General features: G+C 39.0%; 1 long non-coding RNA gene across 4 annotated transcripts in view; it reads right to left on the bottom strand.

Moving 5' to 3' along the window:
• LOC146600192 (uncharacterized) overlaps positions 1–25,492 on the bottom strand; it is a 292,996-nt gene that overhangs the window by 199,402 nt on the left and 68,102 nt on the right. The gene's annotated exons all lie outside the window — the stretch shown is intronic.

Here is a 25,492-nt window from a genome sequence, read left to right as displayed (position 1 = left end):
AYTGAGAAAACCAGTACTGGTACTTCTCTGATGTGCCTCACTAGAACTCAAGATACATTATTTTCAAATACAACTTTCAATTTAAAGCTGGCTGAAATTTTAATGAAGTTTTAGCTCTTGTTTAAAGAAAAAAAAAATCCTTCACGCTTATGAAAATGTTTTCCTCCTCCTCTCCCTGCACCCAGCCTGTTCTGATTCTTATGGCATGTATCAGTCAAACCTCATAAAAGAAATGAGTTGACCATTCATTTCCTTTTCCCTTCCCTGGGATGGCATGCATGAGGTGTGTGATCTTCAGAGCTTCTGAAAGTAACAAAGACTCTGGTTTTAGCAAACAACAAAGAAAGTAAATTCCAAAGCCACACTGTCTTTAACTATCATATCCTATGCTCTCAGCTGAACCTTGCTACTGTGTTATTATTTCCAGAACCTTATGAGTGTGGTTTCACTGCAGTGTAAGTCAATTTAAATTGGAGCTGSCACAACCCGACTCTTGCTGCCCCTCTTTACTCTTCTGGCCACACGTTGTTGAGCTTCCACTTGTATCAGAACCGGACAATCATCTGATTCAAGGAGCTTTCAGCTAAAAGCAAATTTCTTTTCCAAGTGTTTTCGGCCAGATCAATGCCCAGTAGCAGCTCACAATCCAGTCATGAAACCTGGGGATTTCAGCTGAAGAGGCAGCAGAGGCATATGAGTGAAGGGATGTCCACATAGCCTCAACACCGAGCCCTTTTGGCTGCTATGGGAGTACACCTTGAGACATCTCAGCCAGCCTTGGTATGACATGGGAGAAAGCCTCCTACCACATGGCTGGAAATCAAACCAATCACGGCTTTATGGGTAAAAAAGCCACCACCTCACACAGTAACCAAAGCTAAACTGATGGGCCATGCAGATCAAGCAGAACAGATGCAGTGTGCTTTTGATGAAAAAGAGCTCGAGTTAATGGTGCACTGCCACAACCTGCACCAGGGGCAGTTTCCAAGTGGCAGGCTGAATTAGCCTCAAGTGACGTGTGTTACGGTAATGCTTCCCGGAGGCAGTGAGGCAAGGTCCCACATTTAAAAGGAAAAAATTGAGCTTTCTTGCCAAAGGCAAACAATAAAGCGCATGATTAACAAACGCTGTTACCAGGACATCCATAAGCTCCCAAATCTCCTTCAAGGACTTCAGAAAATACACTTGGAAATAAAGAACTGTAAAGATGTGAAAGAAAACTTTCTGTTACACTATTATTTCATTTGCTGATTTCCCATAGCACRTGAGCATTAATTTCTGCCTGACTTGAGTCTAATTTTTCTAACTATCATCACTTGTGAAGTCGCTCTGCCCTAACAATTGTACAGGAAGTGGTGGGATGTAACATTGGAGTTCAGCTGAATACTAAAGACACTGCAGTTCAAGTCTCTTCACTTAACCTGCTTGCTCCAGGGGTAGCAAAAACAGAACATTTAAAATCCTACACAAAAGGAATCCCATGGCAGTAAATAATCACCCAACTTCATTATCTGCAATTTCTTCAGGAAAAAGGAGTCACTGGTGAACAACTTCCACTAGCCAGTTAGCATCCATAGATGATTCATCATCTCTAGAAATTACAGTAACTGACAAAACTAAAAGAATCAATGTGGACACCTTATCTTCATCCATTTCCATCAGGTAACAACCAATAACAGTCATTCTAGTACTGTAGTCAGAACTTTTCTATCCAAGTTACAACCAGGCCCCAAAGGCAGAATATCAGATCAGATATAAGCATTGGTGGCTTTTTTCCTTTAATGGCAATGAAATAATACCTATATAAGTAGCATTAGGTGACAGCATACGTGATGCTGAAGCAATTGCATCCAACACTGCAGTCATCTAAAGATGACAACAGTTTATTCTGTCAATCATGGGTAGCTGCATAGGTTGTTACACAATTCTATGCACATTCAAGTTACGTGACCCCTATACAATTGTTCAGCTGGTTTCCCATCAGGAGGTTCCTGGTTTTCTTCCACTGCCTTTAAGATGCCTTCCTGATAACATAGCACAACKCAGTCATGCACATATTCTTGCTCTAGGGCACTGCATACTTCTCCCAATAAAATAATGGTCCACTAGAAGATACATATATATACACAAACATACACATACACAAAATGATTTGGCAAGTACCTGTTTTTAATATCTAATTATGACCATATCATTGGCACATCATCAAAATTGTTTAATTAAATTTGTTAAATTCTCTCCAGGCTACAACAGTACCTAAATCAGTTTTGATGGTCATTAAAAAGATGAGGAGAATCTAAGAATTTTAAATGATGCCAATACTTGAATACTTTCTATTCCAGTGTTCTTGACTAGTTTAAAAGCATATTACCACAACATCAGCCTCAACTTTTATCTTTGCTTTAACAGTCCTTTTTGGAGCTAAAAGTAGGCTAAGCAAATTGCAAATCATTCACTAGATTTTTTTTCTTCCTTTTTTCTGTTGTCATATTCTCCATTGAAGTTGAGTTATGAAAGCGTAAAGTTGGGGTAAGCAGAAGAAGAATTCAGTGAAAAGTAGCCCCTCTTGTATCTAATTAAATTCTGGCATTTATGAACTTCCACTTTTTCATACATAGCGGTCTCATTACATTTTATATTAGACATTATGAGTGGGATCATCAAAAGGAACAGTGGTGTGATTCTCTTTCCACTAAAATCAGAGTGAGGTAGTTTTAGTTAAATCCAGCAGCAGCCCATTGAGGCCAACTTGAAATGGTTTTGAAAATCGTCCCCCTTTCCAGCCTGCCTAGAAAGTGGGGAGAAATAGAGGTACAGGGAGAATAAAATTCCACCGCCTTGTGTCCGCCTAGCAACATCTACAGGTTGCAGTTTGTACAGTTCTGTCAAGTTAAAGACGCTGAGAATCCCTGTTCAAACACAAACAGTATTTCTGAAGCTGGTAAAGTCTTTCAAACATTCTCTCCAATTTGATAATACAGTTTGCCTCAGCAACATTTTAAAGCCTGCTAGCTAGAGCACAAATAGGGCATTTTTACAAGCCCTGGTAAAATCTCCGCAGTTGTGTACACAGAGTAGATTACGCACGCAGGCCCACGCTCTTCAAGATAACAGAGTTAGCCGGCGTGCCCGCCAAGTCACTCAGGAGCTGCTGTAGTCRCACTCAGCAAAGGCAAGCTCAAGCCGCTCAGGCCTGCTAAGCGGCTCCTATCTCAGTTGCCTGTTCACAACCGAAGGCTTCAGACCAGCCTGCAGCACGCACATAACAACACGGTGTCTGCTTTCAAAATACTGCAAAGGTGCAACCATGAAGGACTACTGCTGCAGGGGGAGGAGGCAGGGGAGAAATCTGCTTCAGGTTTCTTCACAACATACTTCTTTTTAAACACTGAACAGGAATCAAGGAGACAGTCCTTACTCCTGAATACTGTGCAATAACAGAATTGTGCTGTTTGGTGCACATTTGGTTTGAACGCTAAGTTTCATTTTCAGCAGGGAAAAAAAAAAAAAAAAGAAGTATAACAATTTTTCCAGATTTAGATGGCTTTTAGGTCAAATTTAGCTACATATAAGTAGATACTTCTTTTTTTTCCCCCCTTCCAAATTACAGGGTAATTTTAATTAGGGCACCCCGTTAGACAAACCATTGTTCTATTTAATGGACTTTCTCAATAAAGAAAAGAAGCGCACCTCCCCCGACCTCTCCTATTAAAGTTAAGGTAGAGACAATACTGAATAAATATACAAAGATAAAAATTATTTATGCTGCATTAGATTTTTTTTCTGATAATCTTTATTTGGCAACTTCTATATTAAAAGGGCAGAGTTCAGATTTCACCATCCATTAAACACCTGCTTAAAAACCACTTCAGGTTCTGGCACTGGCCAAATGCATCCCAATTAAGCAGAAAAGTTGGCCCTACATCCCGATCGAGCAACACCCATTGCCATTTCCTCTCGTTAGGTTAAAGGGGTTGCTTGGGATGCAACCACGTTCTTGATTATGTGCATCCCTGATAGATGGGGCATATTTGACCAATATAATTTAATTTGACCAATATAATTTAATTCAGTGGAGCCTTCTAATTGTCGAACGTGCAATTTTGGGAGAAGTGCCTGAAGATGCAGGGAGCGCCCAGGACCAACGTCACCAACACCACAGTTGATCGTTCACTCAAGGAAGCGCTTGACTGACAGAACTGAAAAAACGGGGCTGGGATTTCTTCCTGGAAACGCTCTGCAAGATTAAAGAACAGATTCCCTTTTTCATAGCACTTTGTCTTCTGTATCTTGTATTAGTTTGTCCCACACAGTTTGATTTGTCAGTTATAAGCATGATACAGTTTCTATTTGCTATAACATTAAATTGTTCACTGATCGTTTGACTTTGTACATGTACGGTTTCAGCGATGGCGTGACAAGCCCAGAAAATAAAATCGTCATTCATGGATCAGACGCAGCACTGCAAGTTTTCCAAATATATTTTGTTAACATATTTTAAGGCATTTCCAGAGAGACCAACTGCATGGCTGACAGAAAAATCTTGTCTCCATCATCCCTATAACCTCCAGGCCTCTGTCAAGGATGCAGATATGTTTGCCAATAAGTGACAAGTCAAGCGGTCTTTTTACAAACACCCAATAAGTCCTTTCAGGATGGTGCTACTAGGAAGCCACCAGGCAGAACTGGAGCAGAGTGGCAGTGATTAAAAAGTATGTCTGAAATGGTTCTAATATCCATGCTCAATCCCCTATAAATTGATAATAAGATGGGTTTATGAACTTCCTTTGTTGTCCTTTCTGTCATCCTCCTGTGCTAGTCACTAACAGACATTAGCTTGGAAGTGCTCTACTCCATGTGGACAAAAAGCTAGTGTACTTCATGTAAATTGATCAGTTAATTTTAAGGCAACGGTTTAGGGACTCTGCGTACGCTCTTTACTTGGATACAGTTAAGTGCACGAAAAGGATGGTTTCATACTATAAACAGAATCTAACTCATACAGCCAGCATGTTAGCAGACTCAAAATAAATAAATAAATAAAAATCTATATATTTTTTCTCTTCACTTTTGCCGAAAAGACTTCATAAGAACATAAATCCTGTTTCTAGTACCTTTGGCAGCATAGAAATCATAATTATTTAATGTTTATATTTCTAAAGTAAACTTTAGTACAAAAAAAAGGCATCCTGTAATACAAGATGCCAGCTACCAGTAACTGACCTCAAACTATAGTTATTTCCAAGACAATTGTAACACTGGCAGATGCTTTCCTGTTCTGACCACCTACAAATGGCACCAAGAATTCCAATGATAAACACCTGCATGCTTGCTCTTTGGTTGTTTTTCATTAAAATATTTTTACATACAAACAATACCTTCTGATTTGCTATTGCACTTTATTTAGATATTCACATGTGCTATATTCACTTTGGTCTCAAGGACTGCCCATTTCCTTTCCATATTCCTACYAAAGTCAACAAAAACTCTGGGTACCCATTTGCAACAGATGAGCATCTCAAATAGAGAAGTTTTGCATACTTCATTCTCCATTATTGTCTTCACAACAAACATAGCTGCTTATAGCTAAAATGTTTTACAACAACATCTCTAAAAATTGAGAACCATTGTCCTTAGTCAGTTCTTAATTTAAGCCTTRCTTACTTCCCCTCACAGAATTGGTGGCTGACATTTTACTCTGTAGCTCGTTTCTGTAGTTGCAGCACTTCCAGGCTACAAAGAGCCAGAAGTGCTATCATCACTAACTGTATGTTTTTACTGGTAGGGATTTTGTGAGACTATGATCAGAAAGTGCAGTAAATAGGAAAGTGGGAGCATGGGTGAGAAAAAAAAAGAAACAAAAAAACCCAACAAAACCAAATCACAATAACAGAACAAGAGAAAAATCAAGTGGCACCATCACCCTGCTGGATTTGTACAAAAGGATTCTGGAGTATTTCATCTTTCTCTGTATTGCCATGCGACAACCATCAGAAAATGTTTAACTGTATCACTTTTATACATGCCTTGCTCAACTATCTTTTATTCTCTGTATTTAAGTACACTTAATGAAATTTAAAGGCAAGTCCCCCTACATCTACAAAGCAGTGGTCTTCTGTTCTGTAACAGGGGAAAAACATTTCTAGGGAGCACTTGCTCTACACAGCACTCCCTGAAATAGTGGCAACAACTCATGTGATGCATTTCACTGGACATTTCACTTCCTTTGAAAATAATTACCACTAAACCCTTCAAATGCCTCAGCTCAACCGAACGAAAAGGATTGCAGATCAACACATTAGCTAGAGAAGCTCTGCAATATTCCGAGAAAAGGAAGATTTTGCCTACATTGCAAACATCTACAGGCAAACCACATAACCTTTTCTGAAATAGAGAAAGAAACAGCTTTAGGATTCTCTGGAACACTTTATAGGTCTGACATAATTGGATACAACAGCAGCAATTAAAGCTTTTGAAGGAGGTATGTCAATGTACATCAGCTGAGGACATGTTGCTCTATGCCCTAAAAATAAGTCGTAACACCCAGTGGGCTAAAAGAGTCACTGGAACAGTCTATTACGGAAATTTTGGCCATAAAAAAGCCTACCCAAATAGTTATAGCCCAAGAAACAAAATAAGAGATGATAATTACACTCGTGTTAGAAAACTCAGCCTTTCTCACTGTCTAGGTCCTGCAACGGCATGGCACCTTTTAAGACAGAGTGGAAAATTCTGCTCTGTGAAACATAAGCTAAAGTAGCCAAAAAGAAGAGCACGAGAAAGAGAGGTGTGGAAAGGAAAAGGAAGGAGAAAACAGCTGAAGCCAAGAATCCAGATATAGTTTTTGTCTCTAGGGCAGAGCTGTAGGGAGACCTTAAAAAAAAAAAAAAACATACAAAGTAAGAGAAAGTCAGTGGATATATTGGGATATATTAAAAAAAATTAATGCTTCAATAGGTCAACTTATARTATTATATTGAAAACCACACCACTGTGTGTTGTTACTGTATTTGATCAAGTGCATCATTGCATTTAATTTGAACTTCCATTATGATAGATCATACGATACAGAAGGTGACCAAGTGACTYGCACTCCCTTTTGAAATCTTGTTCCATTAAAACTTAGATTGTAGCAGCAACACAGTAACTGAAAGCTATGTACTCTACACCAGAGGAAGAGAACAGAAATATTGAACAGAACAGCCCAGGACTGTTGAGTCATTTGTTAGATACTAACAGTAATCTCACTGGGCCAGGTAGAGCAGTAGATAAATTTGGTGTACGCATCTGATATAGCAGACTGTGGGCTGCCCAATTTTCTAAGGAGGGCACAGCCACTCTGGGCACCTGAGCACAATTAAGGCTTACTGCTTACGAGGAAGATAGTCTGCACTGGCAGTGCATTCGCTTGAAGGGGAGGGAGGCATTTGGAGCAGCATAAACCTGTTCTGCTCACTACCAAGAACATTATTGCAGGCACCAATAATGACGTGGCTAGGCTGGAAGGGGAATGGGATACAGATCTGAAGTGCTTTATCTGCTCCAAGACCAATGCTGGTTTTGGCACTATTTTCACACTGGTGAGTAACAAAACAAAAACACAAAAAACCCAACAACAACAACAACAAAACCCCACACAACACACACTAAGCAGGTGCTAGCAATCTGAGAGACCACATGCCAGCTACAGCTGCTTCAAACTGATTCAATTACGTCTGCCTGAATAGTCCCAGGACATTGAATCCAGTGAGGGGACCCATAGGTTGAGGGGAGACCCAGTACTTTGAGATTTTAGCACTCTATTAAATAAAGGTGAAAATGTCCCCAGAGAGTTTAGGGGGAGGATATTCAAGCATGATCTGAAGCACATGATCACATTCAATCTCAGATAAGACAGGAGCTGCAAGACAGCATATGCTTAACACTGGAATACACAGCAAAAGCCCTTTGGAAATAATGCCTTAAAAATTTCCTGAAACAGCCTGACAGCACTGCCGTGTTTCCCAAAACACTGGGTGCAGTACATTTGCCGGAACATGCTCTTGGGATCGGGACTTCACTCCAAACCCTTGTTTGTACAAAAAGGGGCCAAGCAGCTGGGAAATTCTGGAGTGCAGTGTGTCCTCATTAGCTTCCATCTGCCATCAGAACTCAGCTCATGGCAAGTTTGGCTAAGTCCTGGTGTTCTCAGGTCCAAATCTGGGTCAGTTTTAATTACACTATACAGAATTCAGYGTGCAGTTTTTAAATCCTTATTATACAGTGCAGAAGAACGGGCAGCTCTCCAACTAATCAATTTTTTAAAAGTACATATATAAAAATTTTAAACCAGGCTAGACAGACAGTGGGTGGAAGAGAAGGAAAAAAAATATATGAGTGAGTACAGGGGTTAGTTAAGAGAACTGTTAGCAAAAGTGGGTCACCAGCAAGTTCCGCTTTAAAACTTCAAAAGGAAGGAGAAAAAGAAAAAAAAAAAAATCCTCTTCGTTTATAAGACAGCAAAACTGATGTGCGAGATGTATACAATTGACATTGCTTTTAGCGTCGGCATGGGTTTCCCGCAACAACGCCACAGCTAGGCTGCCCTGAGGGGGAAGAACCATTCTCTTGTGGATATAGAGCCACTCCAAGTACTGGCTGACCTATTCCTACCTCTTGTAACAGCCTGCTTGACTTGGGAAAATCTCTTTCCCTACTGAGAAAGGTGAAGATTACAGCCTTTACCCCCAAAGTTACAAAAAAGGCTTGGTACAGTACCATGGGAATCTTGAAGGCACTAGTTAACTGTGGTATGTTACTCTAAATCCTTACACAATTTATGTTTTTGGACTAATGTAAGTGCTATTTATTTTCCCTTTTTCTATGCCCTCAAATAGCCATCAGCTAGGTCAGGACTTGAAAAGAGTTTCGCTTGCCAGGTTGCTGGCAAACAGAATAATAGGAGGAACAGAGTATTGCATGTTTTTCACTGAACAGACACTTGGGACAGGATAGTGCGCCAAATCTTATCTGCGTAAATTGGGCCAAAACCTACTCTCAAAGTCAACAACCAGAATCTACCCTGTTCAGAATCCTTGTCAGATGGAGGGAGCAAACACAAGTCTTCCCTGACAGCTGCTGCCAGAAAGGTAGACCAGGAATGGGAAAGCATGATCAATGAGCAGTATAAATGCTGATGAAATGATACATGCTGGCTARAAATGTGTAATATTCTGCCACTCCCTACACAAGAGCCAAACCCTCAAAGATTTCCAGATTTGCGTTAAACTATTTTCATGAACAAATTCCTGCTAAAAAGGGTTTTCTTCTACACTACCTTGTTAGTCTTCTTATAGCCATCACCTTAGAGCTACAACATAGCAGAAGCATGACATCATATTTCAGTATCAACAAAAGCTATAAAGCTGGAGTAACCAAAATAGCACTTTTCCTTTGTAAGGAAGCTTTTTCTTCAATGCAATCCCTTCCCCCATTTCATCTAATACATGAAAATCCATACTTCAGGCATACATTACACATCAAGTAGAAATCAAAGAAATAAAACCATACCACAAATATATTACAATCCTCAGCACCAACAGCTTCTCCATCCAGTGGCAGATTTCAGACTGGTCTGAAGCTCTGACTATCCCCACCTGTGCCCACTTTACTAATTAGGGCAACTAGCCTCACAAGTCCTGGGTTATCTGTTTGTTTAGTTGCGCTGTAACCAAAAAGACTTTGRATTAAAAAAAAGCTGAATACGTAACCAAAGGGGGAAAGGTAGTCCTCAGTGCTGTATCTGTCTTGAATTCATTCTTACAAATATGTAAGTCTCTTTCTGCAATTTACAGCTTATCTTGATACCCAGTCTATAGCCATGTTCTCTTGAAGATCTCAGAAAAGTATTGGGAGAGGGTTATCTACAACCAGGATACCTCAGACATCACATTGCAATTAAAAAGTACCTGCTGGATCCACCAGCTCAGATTTTTGCGTGTTCGTTACATGTTCGATAAGCAGGATGGCAAACCCAACTGAATTTCAATAACTACATGTAGAAAAGCAAGTATTACTTGTATCCGTTCAACTTTAAAAAAAAGAAATAATAGCATGAAACAATCTCCAGAATGATAGAAAAAAACTAGTCACAGCTCTCCTTTCCTCATCTTATCCCAGTAAAAGGCAATTATTGAACAAGATAATTACCACACATAACTCCATTTTCTAAGGGCCCAGTTTTCACTATAAAGGTTCTGTGCAGAACTATAACAAGACAACAATGTGCAGGAGAACAGTGATGCAGCAAAGGCTAATACAGTTAGCCCAGATATTATCTTCTTGTAATAGAACTATTACAACTTCTTGTAATAGAAGAGAAATTTTGGTGCCCAGATGCGTATTCAGACTATGCTTTGTTTCAAAGCAGCAGTAGTGCATTCAGGGGTATTTATGGACTTAGAAAAAGATGATCCACAAGTGACTAGATAGAACAGACACCATATAACAACTTGCACAGAGAAGTGAAGTAACGAAGCTACCAAGCGCTCAGCGTGCTTTGGAGCACCAACAAGGAAATTCAGTGGGGAAAAAAAGCTGGCTACTTGGGAATCTGGGAAGGGAGGACTGTGCCCTTCATAAGGAAAGTTCAGTTTCTGGTTGAATCCTTATTTTTGTATCATCTGTTAATGGAGTTTTTACTAAACTATTTTAGATACCTCTTTCTTTGGCCCTTCTGCTTTTCCTCTACTGCTGTTTGATATATATTAACAAACAACTCTAAAGGTAACAGTCAAAGATTGTTTGCATTATATCCATGTGCTAAAGCAGATTTTCACTAGGCTCTGACTTATCTTAAGAACCAGAGGTTTGTTAAAAGGTATCACTCTCCACCTGCTTTGGTGGCTAAGCTATAGAGCAGAATGAACGTGAGTCTCTGAAGAGCCTTCACATTCCTTTGTCTAGACATGGGGAAGCTGCAACATGGAAAACAAAGCCAAAGAAAAGACAGCAAACTCCAGAATGAAAGGATGGGTCTGCTCTTGCTCACAGCTTTAAAGAGTTTTTTTTTTTTTTTTTTTTTTTTTTTTTTTTTTTTTTTTTTTTTTTTTTTTTTTTTTTTAATTTCAGAAGGTACCCAAGTCAAAGTCATTAAAACCCTTCAGATTCTTCAGCTGATACCTGCAGGTACTTCACAGTTGTCTGCTATCACACTAACTTTTTTGAGGCATATCTGGCAGCTCTTAATTCTGACCAGAGATCCTTCGGGAAAGGGGACTTGCTGATATTTGTGAATAATCCATGCTGTTCTTGCATAACAGAGCTCCCATACAAGCACATCCTCTTCCACAACCCCACTCACAGGGGAATGGTGAAAGATCTGGCATGGCTTAAGAATGCAGATACATTTTACAGTAAAAAATCAAGTATGCCATCCTGAGACAGGGGACTTTCTATTTCCCAGGCTGTCAAAAGCTGAGGTTGTTAAAGAGGTGAGAGTAATTTACAAAATGCATTAAACCACAGGGATCCCAAGAAAGAAATTAAAGAGAGAGTCTTGTCAAACACATCTCCACTAAGATTCGGTGCTACTATATTCAACTACATTATTATGGCTATACATATAGCAGTTTACACAATCCTCTTGGTGGGATCTGCCTTCACCACTACGTGAGCTGAAATACCTGAGACAACAGTATGATTTACAAACAGAATGAGTCTCTCAACTTTATTGTCCCTGGTTGTGAGAGTTTAAGTCATAACCTTAACATTTTAATGTCATTTTTCTATTGCACTTTATTTCTGAGTGGGTGTTTTTGGTGTTATACAGTCTACCAAAATGAATCAGTACAAAAATATTCAACAACTATTATCATGTGAAGCCCATGATTTCTGTGTGCTGTGCAGCACAGTTATTACCAGCTTACAACATGTTCTAAACTCAGTCCTACAGATCTCATTTTTGTGAATTTTAAAAACAGTAGAGCAAGATTTAAAGGAATTTGTCAAATTTCTGTGCTCCCTCTACTTGCAGATGAGGAGGAAGTGTGGAATTCTCTCACTGCAGGGAGGACATGATATCAAGGTGGGAACTAAACAACGCCAAACAAAGGGATCATAAACATTCTCCTAAAGAATAGCACCAAATGTATTTCGTTCTCGAAATCACCAAAGTGATGTCAGTTTGCTATCAGTTTTAGTGTGGTCCAGTTTACAGCCTGCACGACAAGAAGCCAGCCAAACCACATAGACCTAAATATATACATATATATATATCAAGTAATTGCCTTCTATCATTTGATAGCTAATCTGATAACAGATAATAAATTCTAAAGGCCCTCCAGAGCGAGACAGAATATAACCCAAGTTTAGGACAGAAAAGGAAGCGACAGCAAAGAAGGACACGATGACAACGAGAAGAAAGTTTACAATATATTGGTGTTATACAGGAATGTAAGATCAAAATCTTGTTATGCAATAATTAAACTCACAATCCTTGTCTTCGAAGACAAGGATTATCTCCATTTGCTAGCTGAGGAAACAAAGAGCCCTGGTCTAGACCACAACACAGATCAAGGAATTGATAGGCTGAATGTACAGGATTATGTCATACTACAGTTTCAACTCATTTTATCACATTTACATTCACTGCTTAACAACTAGTATTTTCTTTTATTCAACTGAAAAAGTCAGGAACAACACTTAGGCTCCAGAGCACATATATGGATCTTGGCCACACTGAGAATCTAGCACATCTACACGATGGCCCATTCCAGACCATTAGAACAGCTGCACCAGCCGAGTGTCGTGTCCCTGACGCCAGCCGCGGCGGCTGCTTACGGAAAGAATCAATAGGCATGGCAAATCAGGAATCCTGCTGCCTTTCCGATCGCTGGCAATCTGCTGGTTAAGGGTTTCCTAAGCAAGTGGTTATATACACCACTTAGAGTTTAAAAGCACTTGACGAATTTTTCTTTCATGACTATGTCCAATTTGCTTAGTAGATAGATTTCCCTCTGTTTTTTTCATGATTTGAGGTTAATGACTTCTACTGCCAATATCTGCCCTGGGTGTCTAAAGGAGATTTTCTTGAAACTGCAGAAAACAGGTCTCCGATACATGGGTAAGAAAGAGACTGGCCTACAGATCACTTCTCCTGAGCTTAAGGCAGTGTAAAGTAAAAAGACTTCAAGGTAACAGCAGATCTGTTCCTGTCTCATGCTGAACCTTTCAATAGGTCATAACAATGGTGTAGTTTTGCAGAGTTTGTTTAAATAGATGTATAACATACTAACTACCTTTTAGAACAGCAAAGTGATGCTTAATGGTAAGCCAAGGAGCACAAGCTGAGCAGATAATGAAGATGAAATGGTCTGAAATGGTCAGGCACATAGTGTGACTGTATCTGCTGCTTAGATGTGGTCTGTGTAGGCCGAGATCAAGATAGCATGATTTGATTCTGATCTCTCAAAGTAAATGAAAAGACCCCCAAACCCAAACTCATAGTAAAATTTAAAAGTATCCTATATAAAATCATCTTATTTCCAAATTGTAATGTGCGCACACATGCATACACATACTCACACGCAACTCCATGTTAGTCCCTGCATTTATATGCAGCATCATTGCAAATATACTCTGAAAGAAAATAACAGCTAAAGGAAAATAGCACCCATTGCTACAGAGAACCTATGCTGCTGTTCCTACGTGCTAATCAGAAAACATTGATTCCCACCTATTGCCTCACCTCCCTGTCCCTTACCAATGACAAACTCACCTTATATCTCTGTAACGCTTTCCTTGGCCAAGTCTGCAATGGTAGGCAACCCAGCCTCGACTGTAGGCAGCAAAAGAAGAAAGGCCAGCTGAGAGTTTGCCACGCTTGGTGCATGCCACAGGGCACAAGCAACCTGCTAACGAGCCGCTGCGCGCTCTCGCAAAGTCACAGCTGCCAGCCCCAACTGAGCAAGTGCAGCCTCGCTTTTCAGGATTCCTGCCTGTTGCCCAGGAACCACACAAAGCACTGGAGATTTTAACCAGGTGCAAACAGTGCTTTGCGCCCATGCCTTGTCCTCCAGYGCAGCAGACAGCATTGCGACCGCAGCAGCTACGCAAGATGAACCAGAAAGCAGCAAATGAAGTTTTAAAAGGGGATCGGAGTTCCTACTGATAAAGCTACACTTCTAGGACACGAGCAAAATGGTTTGTATATAGTACTATGCACAGGCTGATGTCGGAAGGGGTAGTTGGGAGTGCTTTTTCAGTAATGTACAACTGGATCATAATTCTGGCATATGCATTTTTCTGAATTTGTCAATATTTGTCACCTGAGAAGGATTTTTTTTAATGTAAAAGGTAACGTTTCAGAATACTAAATAAGGCCCCAAATTATATGAAAATGGAGCATTTTAAAGCTTACTGTTAAATATAATTCTATAGCTGTATAAGATTTTTTTATTGCTCAAAATTGTATTTTTATTTTAGAATGTTAAGCATCTTTTCAGATATAACATAAATAATACAATTATCTAAATTTGTGTATGTATAGAAATTATAAACGTACCATATATTTACTGCCAATTGTTTATCATTCTAATCTTATAAATAAACAGTTTGATGCATAGGTGATATCTTAGGTAGGCAGAAAAAATGTTTTTTTGAAAATCTGTGAAACAACGTTCATTTAATGGGCTTGTTAGAAAAGACTGCAATAACTCCAGAATGGTTTGTTTTGTCAATATTGCCTACACTGTGTTAAGGTCATCTGTACGAGTTTGTTATTAGCCACATTCCCACACTGGTAATCAGGCAAATTCCTACTAATTTCAGGCTGAATCTTCCCTGAATTGGAAGAGAGCAGGAACTCTTGCTCTCCAGCCTACTCCCAGGAGCAGGCATAGGTCAAGCCTAGAGCAAGGTTCTCTCGACCTTTGTTCAAAAATGTTACAACGTTGACATGAACCCTGCCGGCTTCTATCTAAAACAAAACTCCTTGGAGAAGTTTTGCCTTTCCTTTTGGATTCAGCTTGCCATTTGGATGGGAGGCTGAAAGGGCTAAAGGGTTCCCTTGCACAGATGCCAACAAAAACAAAGGTAAACTTAGAATTTTCATTAACTGTAAATTACAAGAGCAAACAGAAATAAGGATTGATGTGAGCAACAGGGAATGCTAAAGCTTCACCAAATGTAATGTGTAATGCCTCAACCCAAACATATTTTGGGATGACTGCCAAGAAGATGGGTATAAATGTGGGAGGCTTAGTAGAGTACAGTTTGAGCTAAAATGTGTAAAGTTTTCACTTGTGCTAAGGAAACATTTGTAACTAGGTAAAAACAAGGCCTTATGAAAATTCCAATTTTGCATCTAATCTGAATTTCCCTGGGCAAATCAACTGCTGTCTTCCTAAACTGATCCTCGAGATAGCTGTTGGTAGCATCTCCTTATTGTGGATAGTACTGCCATGGCTTGGATATTGTAATGCTCGTCTAGAGGAGTCTTACACAGGGCTAAGCAGTTTGATGTTCTAATCGTGCTCATCTACATCTGAATTAAAATCAGTTGTTACAAGGCTTCAGTCATGCAGTGGTCCAGTGCCAACAGTACAGCTACTGGGCATTTGACAGGACTTTACATACACTAAGGACTTTCACTTCACACTGTTACCTGTCAGATAACAGGGTTGTTGAGCCACAAACTCGTAGCAATGAAGAATACAGCATCACAAACTGCCAGAGCTTCACCACTGGAGGACAACTACAGTTTCCTTAATTTGGTAGGGACTGTAGTGAAAAGGGGATTAAATAACCCAAACAATCTCTCTCAGCTGCTAAAATTCCCCCTGTAGACAAAAGCCAACATGCTTGTGTTGTAGTTTATCTATTGTCAGAACTCTGCCTCAGCTCGTGTAAGAGCATGAAGAACAGTTCATTAACTGGGACTTCAGTTTATCTTCTACCAGCTAAGCAAAGGAGAATCCTGGTAGAGGCAGGAGGCTGGGCAGTGTGAGGCTATCGGCTCTGCAGAGGGGTTCAGCACTGTCTTATTCTGTGACTTCTTTTAAGCTTCCTTCTTGAGTTGATAAGCCACTTCTTTCAGGAACAAATGTCAATCATGGTAAAACTTCTGAATTATTTTGTCTGCATCGGCTTCAAAAAGCATACACAGCAATAAAATCCCAGGAAGCCATTTTATTTGTGACCATTTCAGCTTTATGCATGTGACTGGTTCCCATTACTTGGCAAATAAACACGACATGATCTTTCTAGTAAAGATACGGTGACAACAGAAATATCTCCCATCTAAAAGAGAAAGAAAATCTGAAAAGACACTGCCTATTCATTTCATTGTTCGACATTTAGATCTCTTCTGCTAGGAAAGACCAAAGCTGACAAGTAAGCCTGGAATATATACACATAGTGTAACTTTCACCCAGCAGAAGTAATAATACGGTCTCCACTGCTAGGACAGACTGTGTCTTTGTTTTCCCTGAAGAATGTCTACCTTAAGGCTAACATTGACAAGAGAACAGTAAAAGCATTTAGGAAGGATTATAACGTAACTGCAGCTCAGATTTGTCTCTAGGCTTGCCAGTGACTAAATGGCAAATGAAGACATTTCTTAGGTTGTCCGAGAACAGAGAGTRCACAGTGTGCGATGAAGTTTAATGGCAACGGAGATTTGAAAGGCTCTCTTCTAAACCCTCAGGATCTAAGGATCCTAGGATCTCGGGATCTAAGGATCACAGAAATTGTGGAGCAAGCCATTTTGGCAACAACCTTAGGATGAAGTTACCTTCCCTGTAAACTGAGAGTCTCTTTTCAAATTACATCAAGGCTTTGCACCTCACCAAAGCTTGAAAGAGTCTGAAAGAAGAAGGTATCCTTTTCTGCAGTGGCTTCTCTAAATAAAAACTGGATTAACCATAGTCTTCACTGGTGCCAGCCAGACCACAAAGTGTACCATAAACATTCCTCTCTAAGGTAAAGACAACTGTAATTTTAAAAGAGTATCAATTATACATTCAGCCTCAGAAGAGCTATAACCTGACTTCAGATTTCTTACAAACTATGTGTTCTTGTATCAATTATGATTATTTAAGAAATTAGTCCAGAATGAGAAAACAGAATATTCTCTAAAAGATACTTACAAAACTCTGGGATATTCTAAGCAGATATAAGCAAACATTATTATTCTGAATAGCACTGCAAGCTGCCCTCCATCCACAGCACCATGCAGGCTGTCATTTTAGTAGTTAGGATGCATTTTGCAGCAAGACCCAACTGTTCTTTCAAGTGCACTGTACTGCTAGTTGCTGTCACAATTATTTATAACTAGGGACATCCATCTCCTACTAACCTTCTGTTCTGGTCCAATATACAGGAAACATGATTTGGAAGGTTGAAGTACATTTAAAGAATTTCAGCTCTATATTTTGAGCCAGATCCCTCCCTCTGTTTTTTAACTGAAATCCCAGGCAAGTCAAGGATGGTAGTCAGTCTTCCTCTCTTTTGTATGTGTATGTGTGTGTGTTTAAAATCTCAATTTTTACAAAAAGTCAGGATTGCAAATSAATGTCAGCCAAAGAGATCTCCCCTCCCCACGAGACTTGCAAACATAAGACAAGTAGTTTGGTTTCATTTTTAAAATGTATCATAAAAGTACTGCAACATTCTTTGACACAGAGAAGCAGTGGAATAGTGCATAGAGCTCTTAATGCCAAGAGATAGCCTAGCTTAGCAAGGAAGTATCCTACAACCCTGAGAAAGTTACTTAACTGTTCTGTCTTTCAATTTCCTCATTTATCAAATGGGGATAATGAGACTTTGTACAATCACTCTAAGACTTTWAAAAAAWATATATATATATCATTTGGAAACTTTTAAAGTGCTCTCAAATTTCTAAAAAATGCTGAGAATACAGGAATAATTATTGCTTTAGAAGTTTGTTACAGTATTTTAATAGAATTCATAACTTATTTCATAACAGTATTCTGCAATACTGTTAAGTGTTTATTCTGCAATACTGTTAAGTGTTTATGTGTACTGTTTAAATGAATAAATGACAATCATTGTAGCTATAGTACAGAGGATTTGAAGATACTACGTGCTTTAAATTTAAACTTCCAACTGGCAATTCAAATAGGCATCTTTTCACTGACCTCAGTAAGAGATGGACTAGGCCCCGGATTTTTTGTGATACAGGCAATTGTTCTTCAGTAGAAGTACTACTGCATTTTTAGAAACAAACAATAATTAGGAAACTAAAAGAAAAATAGATGAACATTGTATCCTGCTTCCCCAACATTCTTTTCACCATCTACATGACACAGAGGCCTAAAAAGACTCATTGTTACTTTGAAGTGCGGGAAAATATAGCCTGATAAAGACCGAATGTCATTCAAAGCATCCTCTGGAATATCTTAAAAATTGCAGTTGAGCTTTGTATCTTGAGATGTTTTAATGATTAGTTTATTTATCTGTGCTTTCAGAGTGCAGAAGAGCAAATTCATTAGAAGCTTAAAACTCACATACTTTACAGGCTTTAGATATTCAAATATTTCTACTTCTGAAAGTTTATCCGTCTTAAATATGTACTTTTGGGGTGTAATCCAAAATTGGCCAGACACACACACTGTAGGTCAAATTCCAAGTCATCAGTCAGTTACTTACATTATTTAAGACAGATATTTTACAGCAGAAGAGGGTTTTTTCAACTTCACGTTACAAGAATGGGTCACAGAGTTTCTCAAATAGTCAGCATTAGACGGGACCCAAAGCGTAGAAACTGTCAGGTCCAAAAGACTATTTTATCTGAATTTATTAACAACAAGAGATCAGGACTGAGGATGGCTCACAAGCTTAGGAAGAGCACTCATTATAAACCAAATGCTAAAATAATTTTATTACTGGAGGAAAAAAAATAGGGAGATTCTACAGCCATATCATCTTCAGTAAGTACTTCATTCACTAACTTTGTAAAATGGAGAACAGAAATTGTATCCATGAAGTTACTCAATCATATTTACACCGCATAAAAATGTACAAGCATGAAGTTAGCTAAAGACACCTTATCTCCAAGTAAAAAATTACCTATATATTTGAATATAAAGGCAGCAAACTGGATTTCCTCGTTCTTATCAAGATTAATGTAATATTTGAATGCAAATAAGACAGCTGGCTAAGACCTACGTTTCAACAGCAACATGCAAAATCTTAGGTATGATTCACCTCAGCAAAAGGCCCTTAAGAAAGCAACACAAAAAATATAAGTAGAAGGGAAATCATAAGGTCATTCAAATGAAAATTATCTAGAAAATATTAAAAAAAAATAGTATAATATAAGAGTATAGTCCTGAATCTCTGGCAAACATGTTGAGAGAGAGAAAACTAGAGACGGTGAGTCAGGTGGGATACCTCCAGATGTTTTACAGCACAGATGACTATGCAGGACTGGGAATTTGCCTGTACAGGTAACGCTAGAGCTACCGATGTCTCCAACTCAAGTGACTAACATGAATGTGCAGGCACACAACCACTTCCAGCAGAACTTTTTACTGCTTAAGTCACTACCATAAATCTCAATATGTTTCCTGCCATATTGGCAGCCTGTCCCTTTTTTTTACTTTTAACTGTGGGCCAGATCCTCAGCTGGTATAAGCTGGCATAGCATTTGTTGCCTTCAGTGGAGCTAAGCCAATTGATGCCATCTGAGCATCTGATACTATATTTCTGTAGCAGTTAAAAAATAATACAGTGGCTTTAATTATTACACAGTCATGTCTCATAACCTCATGCTGGGGTAGAAGGACTTCTCATTTACAATCACTGGTCAACATACAAAGTGGAAGGGTCAGCTGGAATTCCCAGCTCAGTTTGATAGCTATACAGCCAATAGTAGCTACTTGTATTCTCTCCCATGCGTCGGTGGTAGTCATTCTAAACACAGGACATACCATTTCTCATTTGCTTCCCATTTGAATTAAACACTTAAAACTTATTAACCCAGAAGCATGTAATTGCTATGCTATGTTCTTTAAACACCACAGACTTTTGCATCATAAACCATTACGCAGTTTAACACGTGTAAGAACAGGCATATTGGGGCAGATGAAAAGCCATTTAACCTGGGATCCTGAATCCCACTAACAACAGTGGATGCAAAGGGAAAGAGGGTAAGTACACATTCATCTGTAATCATTCTGTTACAGACTAACAGCATGCTAGAGTTGCAAACTGAATAATCCTTGAGATTATAGCAAGTCAAAATATACATAAATTTATATTAAAAAATCCTAGGAAGAACTTTACAGTGATAGCTATGTAGTATCATTTTCCACTTCACTATATAAAGAAATCAAAAAGAGGAAGGCAGTCATCTTTCCAAGCTCCAGAGTGACAGTAGTCACAGAACATTATCTGTCTTTCTGTATTCAAATGTTTGCTTTGTGTTTAAGTTTTGTTGTTGTTTTACTTTCTGCTAGGCCATACTGCCCTGCCAAGCTAACTAGCTGACTAGCTATGTCTCAATAGCCAGTATGATCAGAGGCACTGGATATCTGACACCACATTGAGACTCTCACCTCAGAGGCAGATATTCTCTGTTCTATGATCTTCCAATATAGGGTTGTCATTTTTTAGTTCAGCAAAGGATAAAGAGGGTGCAGGAATCACAATGGACAACTGCACATTAGTTTGGACTGCTCTGTTACAATGGTCTCAGTCATAGCTTATCCTCTTTGCGTAAAAAGCCCATATATAATCCATTTTATTGCAGTTTTATTTTATAAACAACCCTAATCAGAAAAATATAAGCTCCATTGCCAATGAAATAATGTTTTCTGCCTTCTCCTGAACACAACAGCATGTAGGCTGGTGCTCTAAAGAACAGCTCAGCCACTCAGCCAACCAGTAGAACTAATGATCACTTGCATCAACATTTTAGATGCAGCAAAATTATCTCAAGTGGGTTATTGAGGGTTATCGTGTATGTTCGAGGGAGGGGTAAATGGGGAATTATAGGGGTGTACTTTGTGGCACTGAGTCTATCTTAGCCCACCTTCATTTGTATTCCCTGCCCTCCCCAATATTGCCTCTCATATATAATTATCTCCTCAATTCTTAAGTTATTTTGTTTTAAGCACTTCATACCCCCTGGACTCTCAATACTGAAGTCTTACTGAACATTAAACTAGCAAATTCACATCTTTGTCTTTAAATGGGTAACATAAAAGTCCTAACCTATCAGACAAAAAAATACTTATCTCCACCTACTCATTAAAATTTGCCTATTATAGCAGCATGCAGACTCCTAACAAGCTTCCAAATGGAGGATTGGAGGGAAGCAGAAACATTCTAGAAGTAAATGTAAAATAAATGGCCTTATATTGGCTGAAGTCTGTATCCCAAAATGCAGATAGTTTGTTATAGATATAATTTAACTACCTGATAAGAAACAAAGGCCAAAACATGGGAAGAGAAACCCTGGCTTGGCTGACTTCAGTAGCTTTCCTTGTGTAAGGACAAAAAAAGGATTTCAGAGATTTAGCCACAGAAGAGCAAAGCTACTGAGAAGCAGGAAACAAGGAATAAAAAAAAGTAAGAGAAGGAAACATTAGAGAAGCAACATAAGGGGGAAGGATAAGAGTGAACAGGAAAATGTACAGGGGTGAACAGGAAACAGAAGCAGCAATAGACACATTGATTTTCTAAAGCTTTTACAGCACTGACTGCACGTTTCTCTGCTCAATACATATTAGTGTTTAACATGCCATGAGATAAGTAACAGGATCTACTCACATTAACAATGAAAAACTGTCCTGTTTGGGGAGAGTTTCTGTAAGTGCTTCTCTTCATCCTTATCAAAATGTAGTCTCCAACTTTTTCCTACACTCTTATTCCACCTGTCTTCATAGCTTGACTCTCCCTACCGCTCTCACTACAACAGTTCACTGAGGAGAAAGAACCATGTTTTTTTCCTTGGTAGTAATGGAAAAAGCAGCAGCAGCCTCTCCGTCTCTCAGGCCTCAGTTCAGGAAGGAATTTTAAGAACATGCCAATCTGTAGTTACACAAGCTGTTTCCACTGAAGCCAGGGAAAATATCTGCATGCTTCAAGACAGGCACACATTAACGTACCCTTCTATCTCCAAAGAACTGACCCACCAACCAGCAAAATTTGCAACAGAGAAGGAAGGAATCACATGGCTGCTGAAATTCCCTAAAGTTATCTGTTTACGTGCCAGGAAGATGCCAGGATACTGGGGAAGTGTGCTCAGTCTCTTTTTTAAAAAAATCCTCCTGTGATAAGAACCTTGTTACAGCCTTGCACATTCCCTATTAGTTAGGCTCAGATATTACAGATGAAGGAGGATGATAGCAACTCTAATGCTATCATTCTAGAAAGCATTCCATAGGGAACAACTCTAGAAGAAGAGAAGGAATTATGGACTTTCTCACAAAGCAGAGTGTATCTTAAGATACAGATATGTGGCAGATATGATCCACAGTACAAAAAGGGTTGGAAATCCATTACATAAGTAATGAGCTGGACAAGAGATCAAATAGATCAATTATTTTTGTGTTCGGTGGACAGTGGATGGATGGGGAGAAGATGGGAATTAATCCAAGTTAGCTTTAGGGTGCTAACATATAAAGTAATTTCTTTCCTCCCCGGAAGCATTTTTGGAACTTACATTCCTACTTCTTATGTAATGAAACTTTCCTACTGTTTGTCATTTGTCAAAAATATTAGTTTTGAAGGTTTCATTAGGAAGCTGACACACAGGGTATTTATATTTGATTACAAAAAAACAGCACAAAGTTGCTAAAAACAGGCCAAATGTAGGAATCCTTCCCAGGATTTAAACTATCCACTGTCACAGATGCAATGTGACAAAGACTCCCCATGACAACTAGCCGACAGACCAGTCTGCAGGAATCTGGCCAGGCACCTGCTAATAAACAGGAATACATAGGCTATGCAGCCTCACAACTTTCATGTCTCTGGTCTCCTCTTTTTGTCTCCACTCACCCCTCTTTCCTCTGTTTGAAAAGATGTTGAAGGGAACCATGAAAAACCAACAACCCATAACAGAGTTGTTCTAAATCTCCTTAAAGAAGCATACAAGCTCCTCAAAAGTGAATCCCAGATAAAAGCTCCATGCTGCAGTTCTGCAGTCTTACATAAGAGAAGGAAGGCAAATATTCTCTATGCTGGGACAACCTAGCCTATGAACTTATATTTACTCTAGTATATTGCTCTTCCTCTCACCTGCGATACTGCGAGGTAATAATAATTTTGCAGCACTGCTCAGAGGACAACTCTTTGCTTTGTTAATTATCTGTTATGACCAACTTATATCCATATGTATGTCATTGCAGAATTTAGCCATGTAACTCTTGAAAGTTATTTACAGCCCCAAAACTCTATTCTGATATCTGTCTTCAAATTCTATTCTGTCAAAACTCAGTGCAACTTCAAGGATATGAAGATAGAAGATAACATCTATAAACACTGTAATTAGGTACACAAAGAGTCACAGAGGAAAAATAAAGGTTACCAGAGCAGGAAAGTATGGTTAATTACTTAGCATCATTTCTTAGAGCTAATAGAAGTATCTAGAAATTATACATTCCTACCTGTACATCACAGCAATATTACAGGGGCTAAAACATTTTAAAAGGAAAGAGAAACCAAAAAGAGAAATGAAAGAAAAAAAAATGCATTCACTAGGTAGTGAACATCAGCAGATGTTCAGCTAATGACTAACTTGCCCCTCTCCCTTTTTTCAGCAAAACTCTGTAATAAGAGCATCACAAATACTAGATTTCTTCTCTGGCATGCCTCCTGATAAAAGGTCATAAAAAGCTGAAGAATAAAACTCAGTAGAAGCCAATAATAATTTCCTGTAAAAACATCCACATAATAAGAATACCACTGTGATGGTTAGTTTCCATCTTGGCTGTTAAAAACCAGCGGCCTCAAGTTTCTCCTGTTCCCATGGCTTAGGCAGTGCAGAGCTCAGGAAGCGAGGGACAGGTCTGTTCTCCCACTACTCCCTCCTAAGTTAGCTCGGCAGAACAGACTTCTACTCTGATATGACTCAACTGTAAGGTATTCCGGATGGAAAGAAAGGGAAAACAGAAAATACCCCACAAACAGCCATCATCTGGTTATTACGTATTCAAATGTAGAGAGTTAAAACAGGATTAAGCAGTAACAGCAGTGACATGGTAACACATATTATGGCTTCATCCTGCTAGCCTGTTTCATCTGAACAATCTGAAATAAGTGTGTGCAGTCCATAGCAGGGATTGTAAAGCACAGAAAACTATGAAACTGGGGAGAAACAGATGAAAAAGCTGAAGCACACAGCAGTGGCATGACTCACTTAAACTTCTACACAAAACAAACAGAAATTCACAAATAAAATCCATTTTGTTTCTGACTTCTGATGTTGTCCGTGGGACACAAGGTCTCTCCCATGAGAATAAATACACCAAGTAAAAGCCCATCCCCTCAACATTTTATTGTATTTCTGTAATTGTCTAAATATACCAGATCAATTGCATTTGAAAATACAGCTATTAAATCATAACTAGCCCATCTCTGGAGCCTTTGTTTGTCAATTGTATCAAGCAACAATTCTTCTCCAGATAAGAAATCAGACTGTATTTTTACAATAATTGCAAGTCATTTCTGGGAGAAAGAGGTAGCAGCAATACCCGAGGAAATAAAATAACACACTTTCGTGCTTTCCCATCAAACCCGATAGTGCTATGGGTTTAAATCAGTCAGAGGCAGCTACGCATGAGAGACTGCACTCTGCAGGCTCTATCAGTCAGAAGTCAAGGATACACGTCCATGATTTATCATACGTTTCATGGTAATTAGCTAGAGTGCCATTTTGCTTCCAGTAGCATCACTCAACTTTCTTTTTTTAATTTGGTCTTTTTTTCTGCAAATGAATTTACATATTTCTCAGTCTCTCATCCCCTACTATGTTTTATTTATGAAGATAGGCCTTCCTGATGGTAACTTTAATGTGAAGAACGTAGTAATTAGTGTACCTATCTGCTAAGTTAATCCCTTTTCTACAATGTCTGCAGAGAAGTTTAAGGTAAGTTACAGTTTACAGTCAATATTAGGTTTAATTATGCTTAATGAGAGTAACTGTCTCTGTTTACTAACTGCACCTAGGTGTGTAGCTCCTATATGAGTTTTTCTCCCAACCTCATTCTGCACTGTTAATAGTGCCACTGTGCATGGTATGTGTGGTGTTTTAATCCATAAAACTGCTCCAGGAGAGCAAAGAATTGAGGCACCTGTTTCATCACAGGTTCAGTGGGAGCAGAAGAACCTTAAAACAATGGCAGCTTTGTGCAAGGAGAAAGTTTTACTGTCTAATAGTTTAGTGCATTAGAGAGGGGGAAAAAAAATGGGCCTTCTCCAAGCCCCTCCTCTTAAAAAGTTAAAAAAGTAAAACAAAGCATTTGGTCCCAGTTCACAGTGATTA

This window comes from Rhea americana, unplaced genomic scaffold (genome assembly GCF_003343005.1).
Source record: "Rhea americana isolate MKP2758 unplaced genomic scaffold, rheAme1 scaffold_126, whole genome shotgun sequence".
In the NCBI taxonomy this organism is placed as follows: Eukaryota; Metazoa; Chordata; class Aves; order Rheiformes; family Rheidae; genus Rhea; species Rhea americana.
The sequence above is the reverse complement of the archived record's forward strand: the minus strand, read 5'-3'. Positions and strand labels throughout refer to the sequence as shown.